This window comes from Dromiciops gliroides, chromosome 5 (assembly GCF_019393635.1).
Source record: "Dromiciops gliroides isolate mDroGli1 chromosome 5, mDroGli1.pri, whole genome shotgun sequence".
In the NCBI taxonomy this organism is placed as follows: domain Eukaryota; kingdom Metazoa; phylum Chordata; class Mammalia; order Microbiotheria; family Microbiotheriidae; genus Dromiciops; species Dromiciops gliroides.
Window position 1 is genome coordinate 271740739 of NC_057865.1, and position 25084 is coordinate 271765822.

Consider the following 25084-nt stretch of genomic DNA (forward strand, 5'->3'; position numbering starts at 1 on the left):
AAATGACTAAGATGGCAATAAGTGTAAGTGATGAATTAGAAAAGGATTAAGACTTAGAGGACAGAGTATCACTTAAGAGATTGTGCTTTCTAGGTGGAAGCTGGAAAGCGACAGGTGTTCTGCTGAATATTTTCAGCTGATTCCTGGGCGGTGGTATTTTTTCAGGTATTATAATTTCCCTTTCCCCATTTTATTTCCTTTCCCTTGGTCCTACTGATGCTGTTTGTGTTGTTTTGTTTTTTAAAGTTCATTCTTGTTAAAATAAATCTTGTTCTGTTTTGAAAAAAAAAAAAGAGATTGTGCTGAAAATGTCAACTACTGAGTTCATTCACAAAATGAACCTAAACTAAATGTGTATTTTTTTGTTGTTTGTTTTTGTTTTTCGGGGCAATGGGGGTTAAGTGACTTGCCCAGGGTCACACAGCTAGTAAGTGTCAAGTGTCCAAGGCCAGATTTGAACTCAGGTCCTCCTGAATCCAGGGCCGGTGCTTTATCCACTGCACCACCTAGCTGCCCCGAACTAAATGTGTATTTATTTACAAGGTCCAGAAACACAGAAACATAGCAAAACATAAGGGAGGAATCTGAGAGTCAAGATTAGAGCTCTGGAAACTGACAAGCAGACATTTGATAATAGGTGTGTGGCTGAACTAATTGTGGGATGAGATTATGATAGAAGACTATTGTGCTATAAGAAATGATGAGCAGGATGCTATCAGAAAAACCTGGAAAGACTTGCATGAGCTGATGCAAAGTGAAATGTACGATATACAAAACAAAAGCAATATTGTAAGATGATCTGCTGTAAATGACTTAGTTATTTTCAGCAATACAATGATCCAAGACAATTCTGAAGGATTTGTGAAAAATGCAATCCATCTACAGAGAAACAACTTAGGGTATCTGAATACAGATTGAAGCATTTTTTTTTTGGTTAGTTCCTTTTTCTAAAGTTTTTTTTTATCTGTTTTCTTTCATAACCTGACTAATGTGGAAATGTTTTGCATGACTACACATGTATAACTTATATGGAATTGCTTAAATTCTTAAAGGGGTGTGGGGAGAGAGGAAGAGAATTTGGAACACAAAGTTTTAAAAATTGATGTTAAGGGGCAGCTAGATGGCACAGTGGATCAGGAGTACCTGAGTTCAAATCCGGCCTCAGACACTTAACACTTAGCTATGTGACCCTGGGCAAGTCACTTAACCCCAATTGCCTCACTAAAAAAAAAAATTGGTGTTAAAATTTGTTTTTACATATAATTTGGGATAATAAGTGTATGTCACTTTTAGGCTTCTGTTAGAGAAAAATCTATTTTATTATCAAAATAACACATTGTCTTACAAGTTACACCCAAGTTTCTGCTATTGACACTCACTGCTGACAAATGAAAATCAGTAGGCACTTTGGTACAAGGAATGGTTCCTAGAAAGGCACAGAAACCTAACAAAAGTCTTCCAAACCAACAACATGGAGGGTATTCCAGAAGTTGGAGGGCTACTTTTCTAGGATGTTGTGTAGATGTGAAACATGCTTCAGGTAAGGGGGTAGAATTGCCTAGCTATGATGTTCCTCCAACTCTAGTACTGGAGTCAATGTAATTAAACATTTAAGTGCCTACTGTGTGTTAGAACTAGATAACTGTTAGGGCATAAAGGCAAAAATGGAACAGTCCCTGCCTTCAGAGGCAACTCTGCTGGGAGAATACAAACCCAGCTCGTTTAATGCGTGTTAGGGAGTGAAGGGGGAAAGGGAGAGATCAGTAGGACATAAGCTGTTTCCTCAAGGAAACGCTGTTTGATTTTTGGTTTGCCCCCCCCCCTCCAACTTAGCACAGTGTCTGCCACATGGTAGGTGCTTAATAATTGCTTGTTTAATAAATTAATAAACTTGGGCAGCTAGGTGGTGCAGTGGATAGAGCACCGGCCCTGGATTCAGGAGTACCTGAGTTCAAATCCGGCCTCAGACACCTGACACTTACTAGCTGTGTGACCTTGGGTAAGTCACTTAACCCTCATTGCCCTGCAAAAAACAAATAAATTAATTAATTAAAAAAAATAAATTAATAAACTTGACACAAACACAAGGTGGTGCCCAATGGAACGGTGAGTTCAAGAACAGGGTCCAAATAGTTCACTGTGGTTGAAATGAGGACTGATAAGGAAGTAAGACTGGAAAGGAGGATGGGAGCCAGAGAAAAAGGAGCAACCCATGGCATTGAGAGATGATGTCATGACTTGCAATAAATTGGATTTAAGAAAGGCAGAGCTAGGGGCAGCTAGGTGGCGCAGTGTATAGAGCACTGGCCCTGGAATCAGGATTACCTGAGTTCAAATCCAGCCTCAGACGCTTGACATTTACTAGCTGTGTGACCCTGGGCAAGTCACTTAACCCCAATTGCCTCACTAAAAAAAAAAAAGGAAAAGAAAAAGAAAGGCAGAGCTGTGCAAAGTTGCCAACCTCACATTTTCCTCCAGAGCTATCTAGGTCTGACAAGATATACATCAGGACGACTGGAGAAGACCCCGGATGTTTGAGGTAATCGAGGTTAAGTGACTTGGCCATCGTCACACAGCTCAGGATAGATTTGAACTCACATCCTCCTGACGCCAGTGCTCTATCTACTGTGACACCTAGCTGCCCCTAAGCAGAAGGAGGCAGGAGCCAGAGGAGCACTGAAGAGGCTATTAACAAAGCCAAAGAAGTGAGGCTGGCAGAGGTGAGTGCTGATGCCAGAGATGCTGTGGGGGCAGCAGAGGCAGCTGGCAACTAAGTGGATGCCTGTTCCTTTGGGCATAGCAGGAAAGCAGATGGTAATTCATCTTCCGTGGTGTCATTTCTACACGGAAGAAACCACATCCATGTCTGATGCTGGCACACAGGGTAGTACAAAGGATTTTGGTGGGGAGAGAAGCCTGTAGTAACTGTAGCAGAGATGGATACTCAGCTGAGAGTCCACAAGGTTATTACCCTGGACAACAGCTGCAGGGGCTGAGGGAAGGGGGGCAGTGCCATCCTCATGGTTCTTGGGCCTGGCCATCAGTGGCACTTGACTGGTTGTGGGTATTGGTAGCAGAAATGATGGGCCTCTTCTTCACAAAGGTTAGCTTCAGGGGTCAGGCAGGACCAGAGCCAATGAATGGTCTGATCTCTAAGTCATCTTCCAGCTCTAAATGTATGATCCTCTGATTATAACACAGTATACATTATCAATTAGAATTACTGAGATTAAATGTTTCCCACACAATCTGTGGGAAATTTTCTTCTAAAAGGTGGATACTGGGGCAGCTAGATGGCACAGTAGATAGAGCACCAGCCCTGGATTCAGGAGTACCTGAGTTCAAATCCGGCCTCAGACATTTAACACTTACTAGCTGTATGACCCTGGGCAAGTCACTTAACCTCAATTGCCTCACTAAAAAAAAAATTAAAAAAAAAAAAAGGTGGATACTGCCCTACCATGTGGACACACTCAGAGACAAATAAACAAGTAAGAAACTAAGTTCGGTAAGGCCAGAACAAAGTCCTCTAGGAAATATTTGTCATAGATCAGCAATAAAAGACAGTAGTCAGCAGCAGATAACCGTGCTGCTGACATAAGCCATATGTATAATTGATCAATTCCTTAAGCACCAGAGGCATTTTTTCATTAAGAAAAACTAATGCCTTTCACCCAACTGGTGGCTAAAAGCATTTTTCCACCCTTCCATCTTATGAAACCATTTTTGCCTCAGCATAGTAGCTCCAGCGCTATGAGATATTCTAAGATCTGGCCATAGCACTGAGAATGCTCACTGATAAATGGATACAAACGTCCCTAAGTGTGGGCATTCTACAACTTCCATCCTGGGCTGCCTTCCCATCCCATGGTCTCATAAGGTCCCATGGTCTCAATGATCATTATTTTACAGATGACTTCCAAATAATCTTCCTCAACCCCAGTCCCACGTCACCAAGTCCCTGCTTTAAACCACCAATCAGATGGCCCAAAGGCATCCCAGATTCCTATGTCTGCTCAAACCCATCACCCCTCTAAATTTCCCTACTTCTATTGAGGATATCACCTTCTTTCTAGTGACCTGACTTTGCAAATTCGAGTGTCATTTTGTCTCATTCCTCCCTCCTTCATTCCCCAATGCCACTGAAATGATTTTCCTAAAGTTCAGGTCTGATCATGTCACTCCCCCACCCCCAATAAATTCCAGAGGCTTTCTGTTGCCTCCAGGAGTAAATACGGATTTTTTTAGTATTCAAAGCCCTTCCTAACCTAGTCCCCAGGGACCTTTTTGGTCTTCTTACACCTTACTCTCCAACACATACTCCCTGGCCTCCTTTAAGTCCCAACTACAATCCCACCTTCTACAGGAAGCCTTCCCCACCCCCTCTCAATTCTGGTGCTTTCTCTCTTTTAACTTCATTTCCTAGTTATCCTGAATGGAGCTCACTTTGTACATGTTTGCATATTGTCTCCCCCATTAGATTGTAATCTCCTCGAGGCAGATGCTGACTTGTGTTTCTTTGGTATCCCCAGAGATTGGCACCATGACTGGCACAAAGTAGGTGCTTAATCAATATTTACTGATTGAGAAGTCTTCAATTTAATAAAGCCTGGTTCATTACACTGGTACATTCCATTACACCTTTTGTATCAGTCTCCTTGTATCAAACAGTGAGGGGCCACAGTGCATAGGACTCTAGCCCTGTAGGCAGGAAGACCTGTGTTCAAATATGGTCTACGGCACTTACTAGCCACTTAATCCCTGCCTATCTGTTTCCTCAAGTGTAAATTGGGGACAAATACCTAGGGTTATTGTGAGGATCAAAGGAGATAATAAATGTAAAGAGCTTAGCACAATGCCTATCACACTGTAGTTGTTCAGTCATTCAGTTGTGTTCAACTCTTTGTGACCCTGTGGACCATATGGTACATGGAGTGTTCCTGGCAAAGATACTGGAGTGGCTTGCCATTTCCTTCTCCATTGGATTAAGGTAAACAAAGAGTCAGTAACTTACCCTGGGTCGCACAGCTAGTAAGTGTCTGAGTGCAAATTTGAACTCAGGTCTTCCTGACTCCAGGCCCAGTGCTCTATTCACTGAGTCATGTAGCGATCTCCTAGGCAGAGGCTAAGAGACTTGTCCAAGGTCACTCATCTGTCTGTCCAGTTGTTCTGTCCTTCTCGAAGAGGACCATGACATCAGGAGGTGATGTCATGACTTGCAGTGAACTGGATTTAAGTGAAGGATGGCTGTACAAAGTCACCAACCTCACTCTGTCCTCCAGAGCCATCTGGGTCCAGTGGCAAGATCAGGACGACTGGATGTTTGAGGCAGTGGGGGTTAAGTGACTTGCCCAGGGTCACACAGCTAGTAAGGGTCAAATGTCTGAGGCCAGATTTGAACTCAGGTCCTCCTGACTCCACTGTGCTACCTAGCTGCCCACACACATCTAGTAAGTATCTGAGGCCTACCACATAGTAGGCACTACACACCTCTGCTCAAATTCAAGGTCCTCGAACTCTTGCAACAAGGCTTTCAACCAGTCTTTTTGTTGCCAATACCTCTTCCAATTCATCCTCAACACAGCTGTCAAATGTACTTTACTAAAACACCTATCTGATTCTATCACTCTCCGGCTCAAAAAGCTCTGCTGGATTCCTACTGCATCTACAATCAACCAACCAACAAGCACTTAGCATATATTCCCAACATGAGGCACTGCGGTTACAAAGACCAAAGTTAAAGACTCTCTCTCCCCAAGGAATTGACATTTTATCAGGGGAGACAAGAATAGACAGATTGGGGGGAGGTTGGAGCGGGGCAGGCAGTAGCACACAAGGGAAATCAAGAAAGGCCTCATGTTGGAGATGTTTTGACAATATTATAAAGACAACTTTGAAAACCTTTATAACTCTGATCAGTGCAAACAAAGCACCATTCCAGAGATCTGAACAGGAGGCACACTATGCCTCTGCTGCCAGAGAAGGGATGGACTTAAAATGTAGAATGAGACAGACCTTTTTGAACTTGGCCACTGTGGGATTTTTTTTTCTTTTTGCCTAGCTATGTATATTCATTATGAGTTTTCTTTTATTAAAAATTATCCACCTGAGCAAGGAATTAGAAGTTGACGGGGTGTCCATCAATTGGGGAAGGGCTGGACAAGTTGTGGTACATGAATACAATGGAATATTGTGCTATAAGAAACGATGAGCAGGAGGAGTTCAGAGAAACCTGGAGGGTCTTATGTGGGCTGATGATGAGTGAGAAGAGCAGAACCAGAAGAACATTGTACACAGTATCATCAACATTGAGTGTTGATCTACTGTGATGGACTATATTCTTCTCACCGATGCAATGATACAGAAGAGTTCCAGGGAACTCATGATAGAAGAGGATCTCCAAATCCAAGAAAAAAAAAAAAAGAACTGTGGAGTATAGATGCTGAATGAACCATACTATTTCTTTTGGTTTTGGTGCTGTTGTTTTTTTCTATTTTGAGGTTTTTCATCATTGCTCAGATTTTTTCTCTTATAACATGACTAATGCAGAAATAGGATTAATGTTATTATGTGTGTGTTTATATATATATATAACCTATATCAGATTACCTGCTGTCTAGGGGAGGGGGGAGGGAGGGGAGGGAGGGAGAAAAATCTGAAATTGTAAAGCTTGTATAAACAAAAGTTGAGAACTATCTTTACATGTAATGGGAAAAAAATAAAATACTTTATTAATTTAAAAAAAAAATTAGGGGCGGCTAGGTGGCGCAGTAGATAAAGCACCGGCCCTGGATTCAGGAGTACCTGAGTTCAAATCCGGCCTCAGACACTTAACACTTACTAGCTGTGTGACCTTAGGCAAGTCACTTAACCTCAACTGCCTCACCAAAAAAAAAAAATTATCTACCTAGAGGAAGGAAAGAAAATATTTACGTTCATTGATTGGAAAAAATAATTTAAAATAATTGTTTAAAGGAGGTGGTAGGGGGCAGCTAGGTGGAGCAGTGGATAGAGCACAGCCCTGGATTTGGTAGACCTGAGTTCAAATCCAGCCTCAGACACCTGACACTTACTAGCTGTGTGACCCTGGGCAAGTCATTTAACCCTCATTGCCCTGCAAAAATAATAACCAATAAATAAATAAATGAATGAATAAAAAAATGAAGGAGGTGATGTTTGAGCTAAACTTAGAAGGAAACTGGATATTTGAAGAGGCAGAAAGGAAGGAGAAGCTCATTCTAGGTTAGCAGGTTTCAAAGGCACAGATATAGAAAGAAGATTGAATATCACATGTGAGAAACACCAAGAATACCAGAACACAGTGGAAAGTGTGATGGATTTGGGGAGAGATTTGTGAACTCTGCGCCATTTATTAGATGTGTAACCTTGGGCACATCACTTGCATTCTCTGGGCCTCAGTTTCCTCCTAGGTAAAAGGAGGGGGTTGGACATCTAGTCTTCTAAGGTCCTATCCAACTAAAGATCTATGACCCTATAAATTCTGTGTTTGATCCTAGAATTTAAAAATCACTGGGATTTCACTGAGGAGGACTTTGGCAGCTTGGGGGAAGATTTATTAGGGAGGAGAAAGTTGAAGCTAGAAGTCTAAGTAGGAATCCATAGTGGTAGTCTAAGCAAGAGGTGATGAAGGCCTGAACTAGGCTGTTAGTCCTGAGTGGAGAAGGGAATGCATGGGAAAAAAGGGAGGTGAAATTGGCAAGACTTGTTGACTTGGGTATGTTAGTCAAGGGATGGCAAGAAGTTGAAACTGAGCAGATAGGTGTCTGCAAGGAAGACGTGTACCTCAAAGGAAATAGAAAATGCACAAGAGGTGGGTTTGAGGGGGAAAGATAATGCTCCATTTTGGACAGACTTTCTCTATCTCGATACCTTTGCCTGGATTCTCCCTCACGTCCAGAATTCACTCCCTCCATATCTCTACCTCAGAGTTCTTCTTTTCCTTTAAGATGCATCTTAAGCATCGTCTTCTGCATGAAGCTTTTCCTAATCTATCCCCACCCCCTGCCTCACAACTACCTTGTATTTCACTGCTTTGCATATATTTGTATTTATTCACTTTATACTTATTCTATAGGTACATCTTATCTGTAGCTTCTTACATTAGAATGTAAGCCCCTTGATTGTTTTATTCTTTACACTAGTATCCCCAATGCCTCCCTTAGTACTACTCAATTCTCACCTGTGTTCTCTAAAAAAAAAACTTTTTAAAAATTGTATTATTTTATTATTTTTTTAACATTCATTTTAAACTTTTTAGTTCCCAATTCCATTCCTCCCTCCAGCCCATCCCCCACTCACTGAGAACTCAGGCAATATGACACCCATTATACAGGTGGAGTCAGGTAAAACATTCTTTCTATTTTAGCCATGTTGCACCCCCCCCCCAAAAGGCAAGAAAAATAACATGAAAAACAAATATGCTTCAATCTGTACTCAGAGTCCATCAGTTTTCTCTCTGGAAGTAGATGACATTTTTCATCATGAGTCCTTTGGAACTGTCTTGGATCACTGTATTGATCAGAGTTGCTAAGTTTTTCACACTGGATGATTGTTACAATATTGCTGTTACTGTGTACAACATTCTCCTGGTTCTGCTCACTTCACTTTGCATCAGTTCATGTGTCTTTCCAGGAAAAAAAAAAAAGAATAAACTTTAGACTGTGAATGATAGAACACAAATGGCTAAAAGGGAATTGAAACCCAAAGTTGAACAAATAATCTAAAAGAACAAAACTTTGGGTAGCTTTTTATTGTGGCTCTCCAGAAGATGGCTCCCACCTGACTTTCTGCTCTCATACCCATTATTTTCCTTCACGCATTTTGTTCTAACCAAAAGGCCTGTTCCCCATTCACTACATTCTATTTCTCCTGCCTCTTCCTCCATGCCTGGGGCCTAACTCCTTTCTCACCCCCACCTGGTAGAATAGCTGGCTTCTTTCCCTGGTAGAATTCTTGATTATAAAGGCTCCTATCAACCCTAACACGAAGGCCTTTCTTAATTCCTATCAACCCTTTCCCTCCCTCCCATCTTGCTCTAGATCAAAGCTTCTTAATTGTGGGATATGGGGACTAAATGTGGGGGTCACAAAAAATTTGGCAACAGTAAAAGGTTATATATACCTATCATATATACCTATATACATGGGGTCATGTAAAACTTTCGCGACCCCTTTCTGCCCGATATATTTTTACTCGACCCTTGGCATATAGGTATATAAAATAGGTATAAGCTTTTACTGTTGCCCAATTTTTCAGGACATGACCCCACATGGGGTCGAGACCAGAGTTTAGGAAGCTTTGCTCTCTTTACTTTCTCTGCCAGTGTAGTAACCTCCCTATAAAATCTAAGTTCCCTTAGGGGAGACACTTTCGTTTTCATATTCCTAAAGTCCAGTACAGTTCTTTAAATACAGTGGGCTAATATTTGTTGAATTAAATCTCATATCCTGGGGCAGCTAGGTGGCGCAGTGGATAGAGCACCGGCCCTGGAGTCAGGAGGACCTGAGTTCAAAGCCAGCCTCAGACACTTAACACTTACTAGCTGTGTGACCCTGGGCAAGTCACTTAACCCCAATTGCCTCAGCAAAAAACAAAAACAAAAAGGAAAAGTAAATCTCATATCCTTCCTTCCGTTTTTCTGTTGGGTTTTGTTTTTTTTTTGGGGGGGGGGTTAGGCAATTGGGGTTAAGTGACTTGCCCAGGGTCACACAGCTAGTATGTGTGTAACATGTCTGAGGTCAAATTTGAACTCAAGTCCTCCCGAATCCAGGGCCAGTGCTCTATCCACTGCGCCACCTAGCTGCCCCATATCCTTCCAATCAGGATTCTAACTCCACTACTCTGCTGAAACTATTGCTCTCACTCCTTTATTCTCCTGGGTCTGTCTGTCTGTCTGCAGTGTTTGATATTTCCTTAAAAAGTGACTAAAATGTCCATACTCACCCAGGGGATGTCACTGGTAGGCATATAATCCAAGTCAAAGACAGTTTAAAAAAGTCCCGTATTCCTCAAAATATTTATAGCAGCCCTTTTTGTAGTATCCCAGAATTGGAAACTAAGTAGATGAAAATAAATTGTGCTACATGCATGTACTGAGCCCTAAGAAATGATGACTATTAAGAATCAGAAATGCATACGAACTGATACAAAGTGAAGTAAGAAAAACAAAGAAAGTAGTATATACAATGTAAAACTTACAACAATGTAAATGGAAAGAAAATAACTAAGCTTAGTGCTCTGTTTTGTTCTTGTTTTTAAATAATGACCAAGCTTGATGATGGAGAAAAGCTGAGAAAATGTTCTTCCCTCCTTTCTTTGTCAAGGTGGAGGACTATGTGTACAAAATACAGCATATTCTATTAGACTCAGTTAACATGAATTAGTTTTGTTGTTCTTTCCCCCAATCTCTTCTTTTTTTCCCTATGACACGAGATAGCTCATGAAACGGATATCTGATGAACAGGAGATATAATAATAATAAATAATAAAAAGAGTTATAGTGTGTGTGGTTTGTTTTTGTTTTTGTTTTTTTTGCGGGGCAATGGGGGTTAAGTGACTTGCCCAGGGTCACACAGCTAGTAAGTGTCAAGTGTCTGAGGCCGGATTTGAACTCAGGTACTCCTGAATCCAGGGCCAGTGCTTTATCCACTGCACCACCTAGCCACCCCCTATAAAGAGTTATAGTAAGAAATGAAGATGATTAAAATATATGAACTAAAAAAAGTTTTTAAAAATTGTATTAACAACAAAAAAATGATCTACAAACAAAAAAAATTTATTAACAGAAATTTGTTAGATACTCTCTCAGTCCTACAGATCAATAAAAAGAAGGGAATGGGCAAAAATTACAACAGAATTCAAAGATTTGACTTTTCCTACAGCACCAAATTATCACCCATCTTTCTGAACTAAGGAAATGTACTTCACCTAGTTACACAGTGGCCACAGTTTACTTTTAGAACCATATCAGGGGAGGGGCAGCTAGGTGGTGCAGTGGATAGAGCACCAGCTCTGGAGTCAGAAAGACCTGAGTTCATATCCGGCCTCAAAACACTTAACACTTACTAGCTGTGTGACCCTGGGAAAGTCACTTAACCCCAATTGCCTCACTCAAAAAAAAAAAAAAAAAGAAGAAGAATATCAGGGGGCAGCTAGGTAGCACAGTGGATAAAGCACTAGCCCTGGATTCAGGAGGATCTGAGTTCAAATCCATCCCCAGGCACTTAACACTTATTAGCTGTGTGACCCTGGGAAAGTCACTTAACCCTCATTGCCCAGGAAAAAAAAGAAGAAGAAGAAGAATATCAAGCACTTTGAGGACAAAATGGTCTATCTTAACTGTGAGGTCCTGTCCATCTCTTTTACTCAGATTAGGTCCTTATGAACAATCTTTGAAATTCATTCTCTCCTTCCCATAAAGATTCTTTTATCTTTTCTTAGCTTTTTAATTATGGTTTTTTAATCAAAGAAGAAATTCCTAAAGAAAACTATAAGTTTGTTCTTAGTATCTATCAACAGTTTATTTTGTGTTGTATGTAATGTTTGAATGAAGGAGGGTAAAAAGGCACTAACTAGAAGAAACATGAGAGGTCCTTTACAGGAAGAAACAGGAGCAGGTCCTCAAAGGACCCGAGCCATGGGAAATAGGAAATAGAATGACCCAGTCCAGGTACAAGGAAGCCACTTTGACTTAAATGCCCACCATTTATCCTAAAGGAAAGAGGAAGTCACTGAAACTTGCTGGTAACATCATGCTTAGTATTTGTTGATAGTGATGACACCTAAACAGGCTGAGAGGAGAGGGATCTGAACATGCTGAAGAAAGAAAAGGCTCAAACAGTTGAGGACAGAATAAGAGGACAGGAGAGAATAAAAAGACCAAATACCTGTAAATAAAAAGGTACAAATGCCCAGTTTTCAATGGAAACCATTAAAGTCCTGTCAAAGGAGTTTACTGGTAAACTGCCTGACCACATCATTCCAAGTGTGTCTAATTGCATTAAATTGGTGGAAAGTTTTCAAGGCTGAGTGACCCAGAGGTTTTCTTCTGGCGGAAATGCTAGTTTAAAAAAAAAAAAAGAAGAATCCCCTCCTAGTAGCAATTCCCTATCATAGGAAAGTAGGAGTACACAGAAGAGTGATAAAAAAAAAAGTTTCTATGTCTGTCAAGTGAGAATATCTGCCCAAGACTACACTGTTTTTTACCTCCTAAATATCTCATTACTATTCCCACAAGGAATATCTGAGTTCTGGCCCTAATCCTCTCTCTATTATTCTAATACTCTAACTAGCTAGCCACTACAGCAAAATTAATCTTTTGTGGACACAGCTCTTATCAAGTTAACAAAGACCCTCCTTTCCTCCCCAACCAAATACACACTTTCATTTTCTACCCAATAAAATCCAGAATACCTAGCCAGCTATTCAAAGCCCGAAGCAATCTGCTCTCAACTACCTTTCCAGCTTTAATCTCGCCATGACCCTGCACACACCATACTCTGCAGCTAAAAGGCTATTCTTCCTTCTTCAGATGTCCTATGTGCTCTCCCATTGATTGATTCACCATTTCCTCAGTCAGTCATATCTTCCCTTGGCCCCTTCCAATGTGTGTGATTCCTATCTCTCCTTCCAGGCCCATCTTTTCGTCATCTGTAAAATGAGTATTGTATTGAAATGACCCCTAAGGTCTCTTTCATCTCTTAAGATTTGAACACCACTTTTCCCATAACACTTATCACTCCCTGTTCCCCTCCCCCACCCCCAGCTCTAGGCAGAATAAAATCCAAAGCAAAAGTCCAAACAAAATGCACTTTCATTTTCTGCCTTAGACTTTAATTATGGTATAGGTGGGCAAGTCCCTAGTTCTTATTATTCCCTCCTAGTTCTTAATAGCTTAATAAATATGCTGCATGAAGAGCAACTACTCTGAGAAAACAGAAACCTAGCTATTTATACTGAGATGTTTTTGCAATGCAATTCTATGATTTGTAGAAACACTGCTCTGATGTTAATATTATTCCATATAGGGGCAGTTAGGTAGTACAGTGGATAAAGCACCAGCTTTGGATTCAGGAGGACCTGAGTTTAAATCCGGCCTCAGACACTTGACACTTACTAGCTGTGTGACCCTGGGCAAGTCACTTAATCCTCATTGCCCCGCCCCCCCTAAAAAAAAATATATATATACATATATATATGAAATTCCATATCATTCTTATGTCTACCTTTAGTGTGTCAATATTTGCTCCAAAACATACAACTAAGTATCAAAGAATGAAGTTAAAAGAAACCATACTGAGGCAACAGAACTCAAAAGCCAGGGAATGTGGACAATCTTATCTGGCTGCTTCCTCCAGCCTGAACCAGCTTCTGCAGTTTTGTTGTGATTTCTTTTATTAAAGAAAATCTATCCTGTCATTTATATTCCACTAACCCAGAGCATCAGTTAACTTTCTCAACAGAGAAGTAAGCAGATGCTTGAAGGCAGAACAAATATAAAAGCTATAAGCAAAGTGCTTTATACATCTTGACCTAAAAACTGACCTCTCTCTTACCACAAGGCTTACCATAAATCCTCTATTAAAGAGCACAAAAAATTCCTGTCATTCTTGTAAAAGAATCCTTATACCACAAGACATAAGTCTCATAAAAGCCAGGTCAAAGGCTTTCTGAGTTTTTCCTCAGAGTTCAGTAATTCCCAAACCTAATTTTCCAGTTAGTTTCCAAAAATTTCCCCAAAGCATTCAGGATGCTTTCCAAAGAAAAGTGATTTGAAAATGCTTTAATGTTTAGTATAAACACATACTTCATTGGGGGAAGGGTTGAAAAAGGAAAGGGAGCTTTGAAATCTCATTAAAAGGTATCATCCAAGTGTTGGTACTTTCTGTCCTATGCACAACCACTGACCAAAATAGGGAGATGAGGTGAGTGTGTGTACAGAACATTCTCGAAAACTGGAGTTATCTGGATAGTAAAGAGGGGTGGGGCAGGATGTAAAGCAAAAGAATTCTGGTGAAATCTGCGACAGAGGTAGTGTGGTGCAGTGGGATATACTCCAGACTCAGTGTGGTATATTATGGGAGGTGCAACTATCTTTTAAGCAGCTGTCCCAACATTTATTTCCCAATAGAACAACCAATATGCATTTACTGAAGCAACAAAGACACACGCATACATATATACACCTACACATACTGCATATATGTATGCCAGGCATTGTCCTTGGTGCTGGCTACACAAAGAGAAAAATGAGATGTCCACCTCCAAAGAATCTACACTCCACTGGGGAGACATGTATATACAAGTAGATACAAAATAAATACAAGGTAATTTGAGTAAGGGAGAGATTAGTAACCGGGGGATCAGGAATTATTCAGAAAGAAGAGGCTGCTGAAACTGAACCTTGAAGGAACTGAGTAAACACCCTAAGAGGCAGGTTAGGAAGCCCTTGAAAAGGCACCGAAATAGAAGATGAAGTTGTACATGAAAAGGAATGACTGAAAAAGAATTTGCAAAGCATTTTAGGATACAGACAAAAAAGTTCCCCTTCTCAAGAAGCTCCCACTCTGATTGAGGGAGCCACCACTTACAGGAAAGTTCAGCTCCGGGTCCAGCAGTTTGGGATGCTTCAGCTACAGCAGGGCTTCTTAAATTTTTTCCACTAGTGAACCCTTTTTGCTTGAGAAATTTTTTAATGAGCCGGGTATATAAAATAGGTATACATAAACTTTTACTGTTGCCAAATTTTTTCACAACCCCAGGCATATCAGTATATACAACTGGTATAATACACATCAAACACATACTACCAAATTTTCTGCGACCCCCACATTCAGTTCTGCAGCCCTATATGGGGGCTGCAACCCACAGTTTACAAAGCTTTGAGGTAGAAGGGACCAGCTTAGTGCAATTGGGGGGGGGGCTTACAGGAAGAAAGAAATAGGGATTCTGGGTTCCCTCTGGCAGGGGTAGGGTCTGAGGGCAGGAAAGGGTCAAACGGGGACCAGCAAGGAGAAGAAAAGAGACAGGAGAGTCTGAGGTGGCATCTGAAAAGCAACCTGAGGCAGGGCGGGGAGAGGACAGCAAATAAGTCAGCTTGGCAGGATCATACAGCGAGTGAAAGGAATAAAAATATAATGAGGCTGAATAGGTGGTAGGCTGGAGCTAGGCTGTTACATGCCAAACAAATACTTGACTCTAGAGGTAACAAAGAGCCATTAAAGTTTATTGAGTAGGAGAGTAATATGATTAGCCTGTACTATAAGAATGTCACTTCTCTAGTCAACAAATTGACACTCAAAGAGGGGGAGATGAACCCAAAAGAATGAGATTAAAGGAATGATATGGAAGTTAATGTGGACGTTTAAAGGCCAGGTTGCCCAGGCAGTGAGGGATAGGAAAATATCAGGTCATGCTACAGTTGCTCAAAGGAATTTTGGTGGTCAAGGGCCATCAAGCATGGAAGATACAAGTAGACGTCAGTTCAAAACAAGCCTCTGACAATTACTAACTACATGGCAGTGAACAAATCACTTCTCTCTGGGCACCAGGTTCCTAATTTATAAAATGGGGTCTCTATCTGTAAAAACAAGAGGGCTCACAAGAGGAAGTGTGGAATAATGGCTTTAGAGTCAGGAATCTGAGTTCAAGTGCCACCACTGACAGAGACTGGCTGTGTGACCCTGAACAAATCAATGGCCCTCTCTGGGCACCAGAAAACTGCAGGACAATCAGATGCAGAACCGGTACCAATCTGCATTGCAGAGGAGTTCCTTGTTACCAATATCGATCAATGTCACAGGTCCTGGCCAAAAACACACCAAAACTGCCACACAGCTCTATAGTAAGACCTGAATCTCAAGTAAGGTAATGCATGGAAAGCACTTTGCAAGCTTTAAAGCAAAAGATAAAAGGCAAATACTAGTGGCAGTGGTAGCAGCAGGAAGAGGAATAGGAGTAGCAGCTGCAGCTCATAAAAGCTGATATAAAGCCCTCCTCATTTCAGAGGCTAACACAGGATAGCAGTAGTTGATAGGTAATTTCCATCACCTGCCCCCCAGCGGGGCTAAGGGAGAATGACTTAAGTCCCCCATACTACCTAGGCTGGAAGCAGAAAGAGAGCCCTATCTGGGCAATATCCACCACCTGTTCACAGAGGCAGAGCTGCTGTGGAAGCAGATGCTTCTTGCTTCTTCTGCCCACCTCATGCTCAATGAATCTGTTCAAAAGATCTCAAGAAATGAAATTTGCTTATTCCAACCCAATGGCATACCAATCATCCAGAACTAAGTCTCATTAAGGGGGATTAACCAGTGGAAATGGGAGAATTAAGATGATGAGGAACAAAACTTTTGACCTAAACCATCTCTGGGAATCCTCCCAGGTCTAACAAGCTCTGAAAACTCTAAGTGCAGAAGCTTACTTCTGGCACCAACTCCATGATGCCAAGGACCACCATCCTTCTGTCAGCAGCTTTCCCATAGCCATGTTTACTACCCTTTTGTAGCAGCGTTAGTCATATAGCAGACATGTAATAAAAATTTAAGTGCTATGATCAATTGTGTTCTTAAAAGAAACATCTTCAAGGAATAGCCTGAAGTAAGTTAGCATGGAATAATTTGTACCATTTCACTTGCTGGATGTGAATTCAGAGGCCCCTGGTCTTTATCTGTAAGGTAAAGAGACTGAACTAAATGGTCTCATAGGTTCCTTCCAGCTTTAGATTCTATGTGAAACATTTGTTCAGTGAACAGAGAAAAAAATCTGTCAGTACCTACTGATATATATAGATAATAGAATAAAAATTAGACGTTTCTATAATACGAAGGTTTTCAAAGCACTTTGCATATATTCTATCTCAAAGAAGCAAATTATGTGCCACCTATACCCTAGCATGACACAAAATTTTACATACTATGTCTTCACAACTGGAAGAACTGCTGGCTAGGTGGGAGAAAAGATGGCACATATTTAGAAACGAACAGGATAGAAAAACAAAAGGGAACGATAAAAGTAAGATTTTGAAAAACTGCTAAAAGAGCCAAATATGTCTTTTAAGGCTTTTGTCCTGCATTTCCACTTGGTTTCTTGACAGTTGACCTACTTGCTTTAGACTAAAGGCCGAGTTACTCTGTTTCAAAGCCATCCTAGTGAGAGCTACCCCACTTGACTTGGAAGTCAGCAGACCTGCCCCTGACACTGACAGTTGTGTAACCATGGGGAAGTCACCACCTTTTCAGCCTTGGTCTTCTCATTTGGCATTTAGGGAAAACAGTACCTATAAGACAGGGCTTCTTAAACTTTTTCCACTTACGACCCCTTTTCACCTGGAAAGGTTTTACATGACCTAAGGTATATAAAATAGGTATACATAACCTTTTACTGTTGCCAAAGTCATGACCCCCACATTCAGTTCCACAACTCTATCAGGGTCACAACTCACAGTTTAAGAAGCTTTGACCTAAGGAATCTACCACACAGGGCTGTTGTGAAGATCAAATGCAAAAATGTATGTCAAGCTTCATACAATTATTTTGGGGGAAAATGGATCTATGATTTTATTAATATAAGGAGATCCAGATGAGGAAATGACCTCTGAGCATAGAACTATCAGGCCAGAACATATTTCAGACCTGATGACCATTTTTTTTTTTTTTTTGAGATGAAGGCCTACTTTTGGAAGGTTGAAGAGTGAATCCTCTCCCACTTCTGTGCTAATACCAAAAGCTCAGAAGCTGCCTTTTCTCTTTCCTCCTTTGTAATCCTCCTTTTCCATCTGGTTATTCCTCCTCCAGATTCCTTCCCACTCTTTCCTCCAAAGTCACCTTGGAAAGAAGTCAGAGGGCTTGGTCAGGTTTGGGGGAAAGGCAGCTGGAACTGATGGAAGGGGGATCCCCTGCCATGGCTTCTTTCTTCCCATTTCAAACCTTAACTGATTCCAATATTCTCTGGGCTTGGCTCCCCTGGGCTATGGCATACCATATTCACACCAGTCTCACTGGACTCTGAGCAAGCAGACTCTTCCCTTTGGCTGTAGGAAAGGAAATCAAACTTTCTGGATGCTCACTAAGACATGTATCCCTGGACCTCTGAAAAATGGACCAGGAAGCTTCCCAGTTTCCTGCTGGCTCTGGAGCAAAGCTTCTTAAACTGTGGGTCAAGACTCCATCTGGGGTGGTCACATAGCTGAATGGGGGGGTCAGGAAAAATTTAACAACAGTAAAAGGTTATGTATAAGTTTAAGAGCAGGGCTTCTTTTTTCACTTGGGATCCAAGGTATATAAAATAGGTATACATAACCTTTTACTGTTGCCAAATTTTTCTTGGCCCCCCACCATTGTTACTTGGCCTCCTATGCGATCCCAACCCACAGTTTAAGAAACTAGGTTCTAGAGCTATAATCCACAAACGCAGGAAGAACAGGACCTTTTCTGCAGCTTCGAGTCTCAGTCAGTGCTGGAGCCTAGACTTTAAGTGCTTGGAACCTAGCAAGCCTTAATTAATGTTTTTCCTTTACTATTATTAGGTGCTTGGCACATAGTAAGCTTAAGAAATGTTTTTTTCCTTCATTGTTATTAGGTGCCTGGCACATGATAAGGCTTAATAAGTGTCTTTTCACTTACTATTTTAGGCTTAATAAATGCTTTTTCAATCCTTGTTACCAAGGATTCGGCACGCAGTGAGGCTTAAAAAACCCTTTTCAATTCCTCGTTATTAAATATTTGGCACATAGTGAGAATTAATAAAAGAAATTTTCGTTCACTTTTTTGTGTTTGGCATATAGTAAGGCTTAATAAAATACTTTTCAATTCATCACCATCAAATGCACACTTTTCCATTCATTATCAAGTGCCTAGCTCACAGAAAGGTTTATTAATCAATGCTCTTTCATTTACCATCAATTCGTGTCGGCTGCCATCTAGGGCCTGGCACACAGTAGGGCGGATTTCCCATTAAGGAGCCCGCACCAGCCAGCTCGGGCAAAGGCTTTCAAACACTGTCACCAAGCGCCCGGTCCCCGGGCCGGCCGATCCACAAGCCCCTGCCCGTCCCTCCCCTCCTCCCATGGCGGCGCTTCATTTTTCGGGGGGCAGGCCGCACTCGCCGTCCCCCGCCCCGTTACCGGGGTGGGGGCGGTGCGGCCTGCTCGGGATCCGGCCGCTCGGCGGGGCCTGGGTCTCCGAAGGTCTCGGCGCACGCGCGCACGCACAAGAACCGCCGCCGCCTCCTCCCGCGGCCCCGGCCCGGAGGCCCCTCCCGGCTCCCGTCGCTGTCCCCGCGCCCGGGGCGGCGGCGAGGTGCGCGGGGAGCGACCGTTAGGAAGCCGCGGGGGGAGGGGGAGGCGATGCCCCCGCCCGCCCCCCGCGCGTGACCGCTCCCTGCCCCCTCCCCTCCGCCGCTCCCCCCTCCCTCCCGGCGGCACCTACCGCCCGCCGCGCTCGCTCCACCGACGCGCTCCGTCTCCCAGAGTAGCGTGGCCTCTTCTCCCTCAGGCGGCTGCTGGGGGCGGGGTGGGAGGGGGGCGGCTCCCGGAGGAGGAAGGCGGGTGGGGGGGCGGGGGGATGCTAGGGACCTGAGTGTGGGGGGGTGGGGGGGTCAGAGTTCGTGACCCCTCCCTCTGTTCCGCGGTGCGCGCCCCCGCCTGCGCCTGCGCGTTGGCGGGCGAGAAGAGCGGGCGAAAGGAGAGGTAACGTTCTCGCGGGAGAGAGAGAAGAGAAGGGGGTGGGGGGAGTCTGGGCGCGGCTCCGAATCTCGCCCCGCCCTCTGTCGGCTTGGAGGGGAACTGCAGCTGGAAGAGCTGAAGGACGGGCTCAGAACTGGACTCCGACTGGGCAGTTGCGGGCGGGGCCCCTCTCTAAGTGTGCGCTGGGAAAAAGATACTTGTAATGCAGCTGTTATTAGACCCCTATGGTTGCAAGGCAGAAGAATACTTCTGCTCTCGAGCTTAACCCTCATCAATCGGTAAGCAGTAATTAAATATCAACTGCGAGCCAGGCACTATACAAGCAGGGGATAAAAAAAAAGAGATCCTGCCCTGGGGAGCTTAATTGTTGTCTGTGAGCATTCATGGAGTGTCTACTTTGTGACAATCAGGACGGGAGATTACATTCTATCAATCAGTCAATTCCTGAAGTTCTGACTTGTGTCAGGCACTGTACTAGCCCTGAGGTCAAAAAGGCAAAAATTGGGGCAGCTAGGTGGTGCAGTGGATAGAGCACCGACCCTGGAGTCAGGAGGACCTGAGTTCAAATCTGACCTCAGACACTTAACACTTACTAGCTGTGTGACACTGGGCAAGTCACTTAACCCCAATTGCCTCACTAAAAAAAAAAATTTTAAAAGAAAAGAAAGGCCCGCCCTGTCTTTGAGTTTACCTTCTACTGGGACAAGTTTCCTTTGTTCAGTCTGTGTCCAACTCTTCATGACCCTATTTGGGGTTTTCTTGGCAAAGGAGTGATTTGCCATTTCCTTCTCCAGATCTCATAGATGAGGAAACTGAAGCAAAAAGGTACAGTGACTTGCCCAGGATCAAACAGTTAATAAGTGTTTAAGACCAGATTTGAAATCAGGAAGACTGATCTTCCTGCCTCCAGGTCTGGCATTCTATCCACTGGGCCACCTAGCTGCCCATGGACAACAAATACCCACAGAATCAAATATAGATAAAGTAATTTAATCAGGGAGACAGCATCAAGATCAGGAAAGGCCAGGAAGAAATGATACCTGAGCAAGGAAATAACTCCATAATTACTCGATTTTCACTGACAAAAGGAATAAGCTCAATTTTTTGGTTTTTATTTGTTTGGCACAAAAAGAAATCCACTTAAAAAAGAACAACTATGGGGCGGCTAGGTGGCGCAGTGGATAAAGCACCGGCCCTGGATTCAGGAGTACCTGGGTTCAAGTCTGGCCTCAGACACTTGACACTTACTAGCCGTGTGACCCTGGGCAAGTCACTTAACCCCCATTGCCCCGCGCAAAAAAAAAAAAAAAAAAAAAAAAGAACAACTATGTAATCGCCTGAATATAGGCAGTATTTGGCATCTCCACCCCCAACCCAGCTCCCCACCCCACTCCCATCAAAAAAAAAAAAAGGATCTGATGTAGGAGGCAAAAAAGGGGGTTAACAGAAAAACCTAAGACCCAAGCATGAGCCCTAAAAGGGATTCAGACCCCAGTTAATGGATAATTTACAAGTCAGGATGTTAGGTTCTCTTACCCACATAAATCGGAACAGAGGGAAGGAGGCCATGGAGACCTGAAACTATAACAATGATAAAATGACAGGCTATAGAAACTTAGACTAGAAATAAAAGAAAAATGAAGATGTTTTGAAACTAAGCACGGGAACCAGAAAGAGACATGCTCAGAAAAGGCCAAATTTTTCCCCAGATTCACCTTATGACGTGTAAACCCCCAAAACACACCTCCACTGAAAAAGGTGCCTGCCTCAGGGGTTGGCTTAGGACCCCAGGGGGTTGGCCCTCCCTTGTACCTCCCTAAAGTAGAAATTATTATAATGAGACTGATAATCAATTTATCCATACTACAAATATAACTGTCATTTCTTTCACTATTTAAAAGATACCTTTCCACTATTCTGGTTCTCTCCCTGTGGTCACCCACAGTATTGCAATAAAACTTGGGAAACTGAGTCGGTGAGTCTTTTAATTCTTCATTCCATCTAACATCAGATCTATCTTGTACAAAATTCAGGTGTGGCTCAGTGTATACTTATATACCTTATTCCTTCAAACATCTTTCAGAGATTCATGCAGATTGAGTTAGACAGAGATCAACCACTCCCAGCACTTAGTACAATGCCTAGCACATAGTAGGCACTTAATAAATGTTTATCGATTGATTGGTCCCCTTGATTTTCCAGGGAACAGAAGCCTAAAGAGATGGCTTAGCCAAGGTCATATGGTACATAGAAGAGGTCATGACATGGACTAAGATTCTGTAGCCCTAGACTCACTTCAGCCTCACTTTGGTCTTTGGTTCGGTTTCACTTTGTCTCCAGGGTACTTGCAGGTCCTGGGAGAGAAAGTTTTCTCTTTGATAACGATGTGGGATGGAATTTAGGGTCAAACTGGTGGTGAGTCATCCCAAAAGAATTACAAGACTCAGTTTCCCAAGTCTTATTGCAATACTGTGAGTGACCACAGGGAGAGAACCAGAAAAGTAGAAAGGTATCTCTCAAATAGGGAAAGAAAAGGCAGTTATATTTATGGTATGGATAAATTGATTATCAGTCTCATTATAATAATCTCCACTTTAGGGAGATACAGGGGAGGGTTTATCCTAATTTGGAGTTCCTGGAGTCCTAAGCCAACCCCTGAGGTGGGTACCTTTTTCTGTGGAGGTGTGTTTTTGGGGGTTTACATGTCATAAGGTGAATCTGGGGACAAATTTGGCCTTTTCTGCGCGTGTCACTTTTTGATTCCCATGGCTAGTTTCAAAATATCTTCATTTACCATTTATTTCCAGTTTGAATTTCTATGCCTTGTCAAATTGTTAAAGTTAAGGTCTCTATGACCTGCCTCTGTATGTTCTTGTTATGGGTGCTGATTAATGTGGGGGTAGCAAGAACCTAGGTCTTGCCTTGTATTAATGAAGACTCAAGTCTTAAATTATCCATCAACTGGAGTGTGAATCCCTTTTAGAGCTTGGGTCTTAGGATTTCTGTTAACCTTTTTTTTGCCTCCTACATCAGTTGGAGCCTTTTTTTTAATGCTGTGTCAAGATGATGAAATGTGATAGATGAGATTTAGCAGATACTCAGGAGCCCACCTGGAGATTAATTTAAACTGATTGAATTGGATAAGGCCACTGACTTGACTGGATTACTGGCTGACTTCTAGTTAACTAGATTCTAAGCACATCTGGCTGGTACTTAAGAGTGCTTAAGAAAGTAATTGTTCTCAGAAGCTAGCAACTTTGAACTTTGACCACCAGACAACCAGACAACCAAACAGCTAGAAGAACCTCCCATTTCTGGGAGGGGAAGAGGAAGGAGGAAGCAGAGGCTGTACAGAGAGCTCACTCTCTTTGGACTGTGAGACATCGTGGTGGCGGCAGAGAACTTCACAGGGGAGTTAGGAAAGTTAGGATTGCCAGATTATAGGAATTCTGTTCTCAATCTTTCCCTTTCTTTTACTATCTTTCAATAAACCCTTAAAAACCTAGACCCTAGGGGGCAGCTAGATGGCACAGTGGTTAAAGCACCGGCCCTGGATTCAGGAGTACCTGAGTTCAAATCTAGCCTCAGACACTTGACACTTACTAGCTGTGTGACCCTGGGCAAGTCACTTAACCCCCATTGCCTGCAAAAAAACAACAAACCTAGACCCTAGAAAGATAGTTCAGTAGTGAGGCTGAGAAGAAGCCCAATCACTCCCCAGGCCATGCTGTAGCTCGAACAGTGTGTCCTGGAAGCAGTGCCACACTTTAAGGAGTTAAAAGCCAAGAAATAGTAAGCCAGGATGAGTAGGCAGAGAAAGCAGAAGACCATCAAAAACTTCTTTGGGAGGTAAGATAGACCACAATACAACCTCAGAAGAAGAAGATAATAACAGGGTCAAAGCTCCAACATCCAAAGCTTCCAAGAAAAATATGAACTGGTCTCAGGCCATGGAAGCTCTCAAAAGGGACTTTGAAGAGAAAGTAGGAGACATAGAAAGAAGATGTAGAGAAAGGGAGGAAAGAATGAAAAGAGAAATGATAGCAATGCAGGAGAGTCATGAGAAAAAAAGTAAACAGTTTGAAAAGCCAAATGGAAAACGAGGTTGAAAAAATAGATGGCAATGTGAAATATCTCCTTGGAAAAACAGCTGACCTGGAAAATAAATCTAGGAGAGATAATTTGAAAATCATTGGACTACCTGAAAACCATGACCAAAACAAAAGCTTAGACACCATCCTCCAAGAGATTGTGAGGGAAAATTACCCTGATATTCTAGAAGCAGAAGCTAAAATAGAAATTGAAAGAATCCACTGATCACCTCCTGAAAGAGATCCAAAAAGGAAAACCTCCAGGAATATTATAGCCAAATTTCAAGGAGAAAATATTGCAAGCAGCTAGAAAAAAGGAATTCAAATACTGTGGAGCTCCAATAAGGATAAAGCAAGATCTAGCAGCTTCTACATTAAAGGACCGGAGGGCATGGAATATGATATTCCAGAGGGCAAAGGAACTGGGAATACAGCCCAAAATCACGTACCCAGCAAAACTCAGCATAATCTTTCAGAGGAAAAAATGGGATTTCAATGAGAAAGAGGTCTTTCAGGCATTTGTGATGAAAAGACCTGAACTGAATAGAAAATTTGACTTTCAAATACAAGACCCTGGAGCAGCATAAAAAGGTAAACAGGAAAAAGACTTCATGAAGGATATTAAAAGACCAAACTGTTTACATTCCTACATGGGAAGATAATACTTTGAAATCATAAGAACTATCTCAGTAAGGAATTCACAGAAGACACAGGTCTGAACTGAATATGAAGAGATGATATCTGTAAAGCATTTATGTTTTGTTCTTTGTGGGACAGACAGCGTGGGGTGTCTTATGTCTGGGGCTTGGGGCCTCCTGGGTCCAGGGCTGGTGCTTTGTCCACTGTGCCACCTAACTAACCCATGATGACATCTTTAAAATAGGGTTGAGGTGTAGGAAGAATAGACTGGGGGAGGGAGAAGGGAAGAGATGGTCCGAGGAGAGGTAGTTCACATGAAGGAAACAAGAAAAAATTTTATGGAGGGGAGGAGAAGAGGGGAAAGGAGTTGGGGAGTGAGTGAAACTTAATATCATCAGAATTGGCTCAAAGAAGGACTAACATACATATTCAAGTAGGTATAGTAATGTATATTTTGCCCTGAGAGAGGGGAGGGAGATAAGGGGTGGGGGGTTGGGGGGAGAAGGGAAGGAGGGAAGGGCAGATTGGGGGAGAAGGGAAGGAGGGAAGGGCAGATTGGGGGAGAGAACAGTAAAAAGCAAAACACGTTCAAGGAAGATGACGATGTTCTGCATTACTGCACAAGTATGACATATTGAATTGCTTGATCTCA

The 25084-nt window shown here is 42.4% G+C and overlaps 1 protein-coding gene across 3 annotated transcripts in view; it reads right to left on the reverse strand.

Moving 5' to 3' along the window:
• The window catches only part of NR2C1 (nuclear receptor subfamily 2 group C member 1), a 92728-nt gene extending 73148 nt beyond the window's left edge, over positions 1–19580 (reverse strand). For 2 of the 3 annotated variants that reach the window (XM_043968648.1, XM_043968645.1), the window contains exon 1: positions 19446–19580. The gene's annotated coding sequence lies outside the window, so the exon portion shown is untranslated. Of the gene's footprint in view, positions 1–18914; positions 19028–19445 lie in introns of those variants that run through there. The other variant, XM_043968646.1, reaches the window with a different exon arrangement.
• Positions 19581–25084: the final 5504 nt, after the last annotated feature.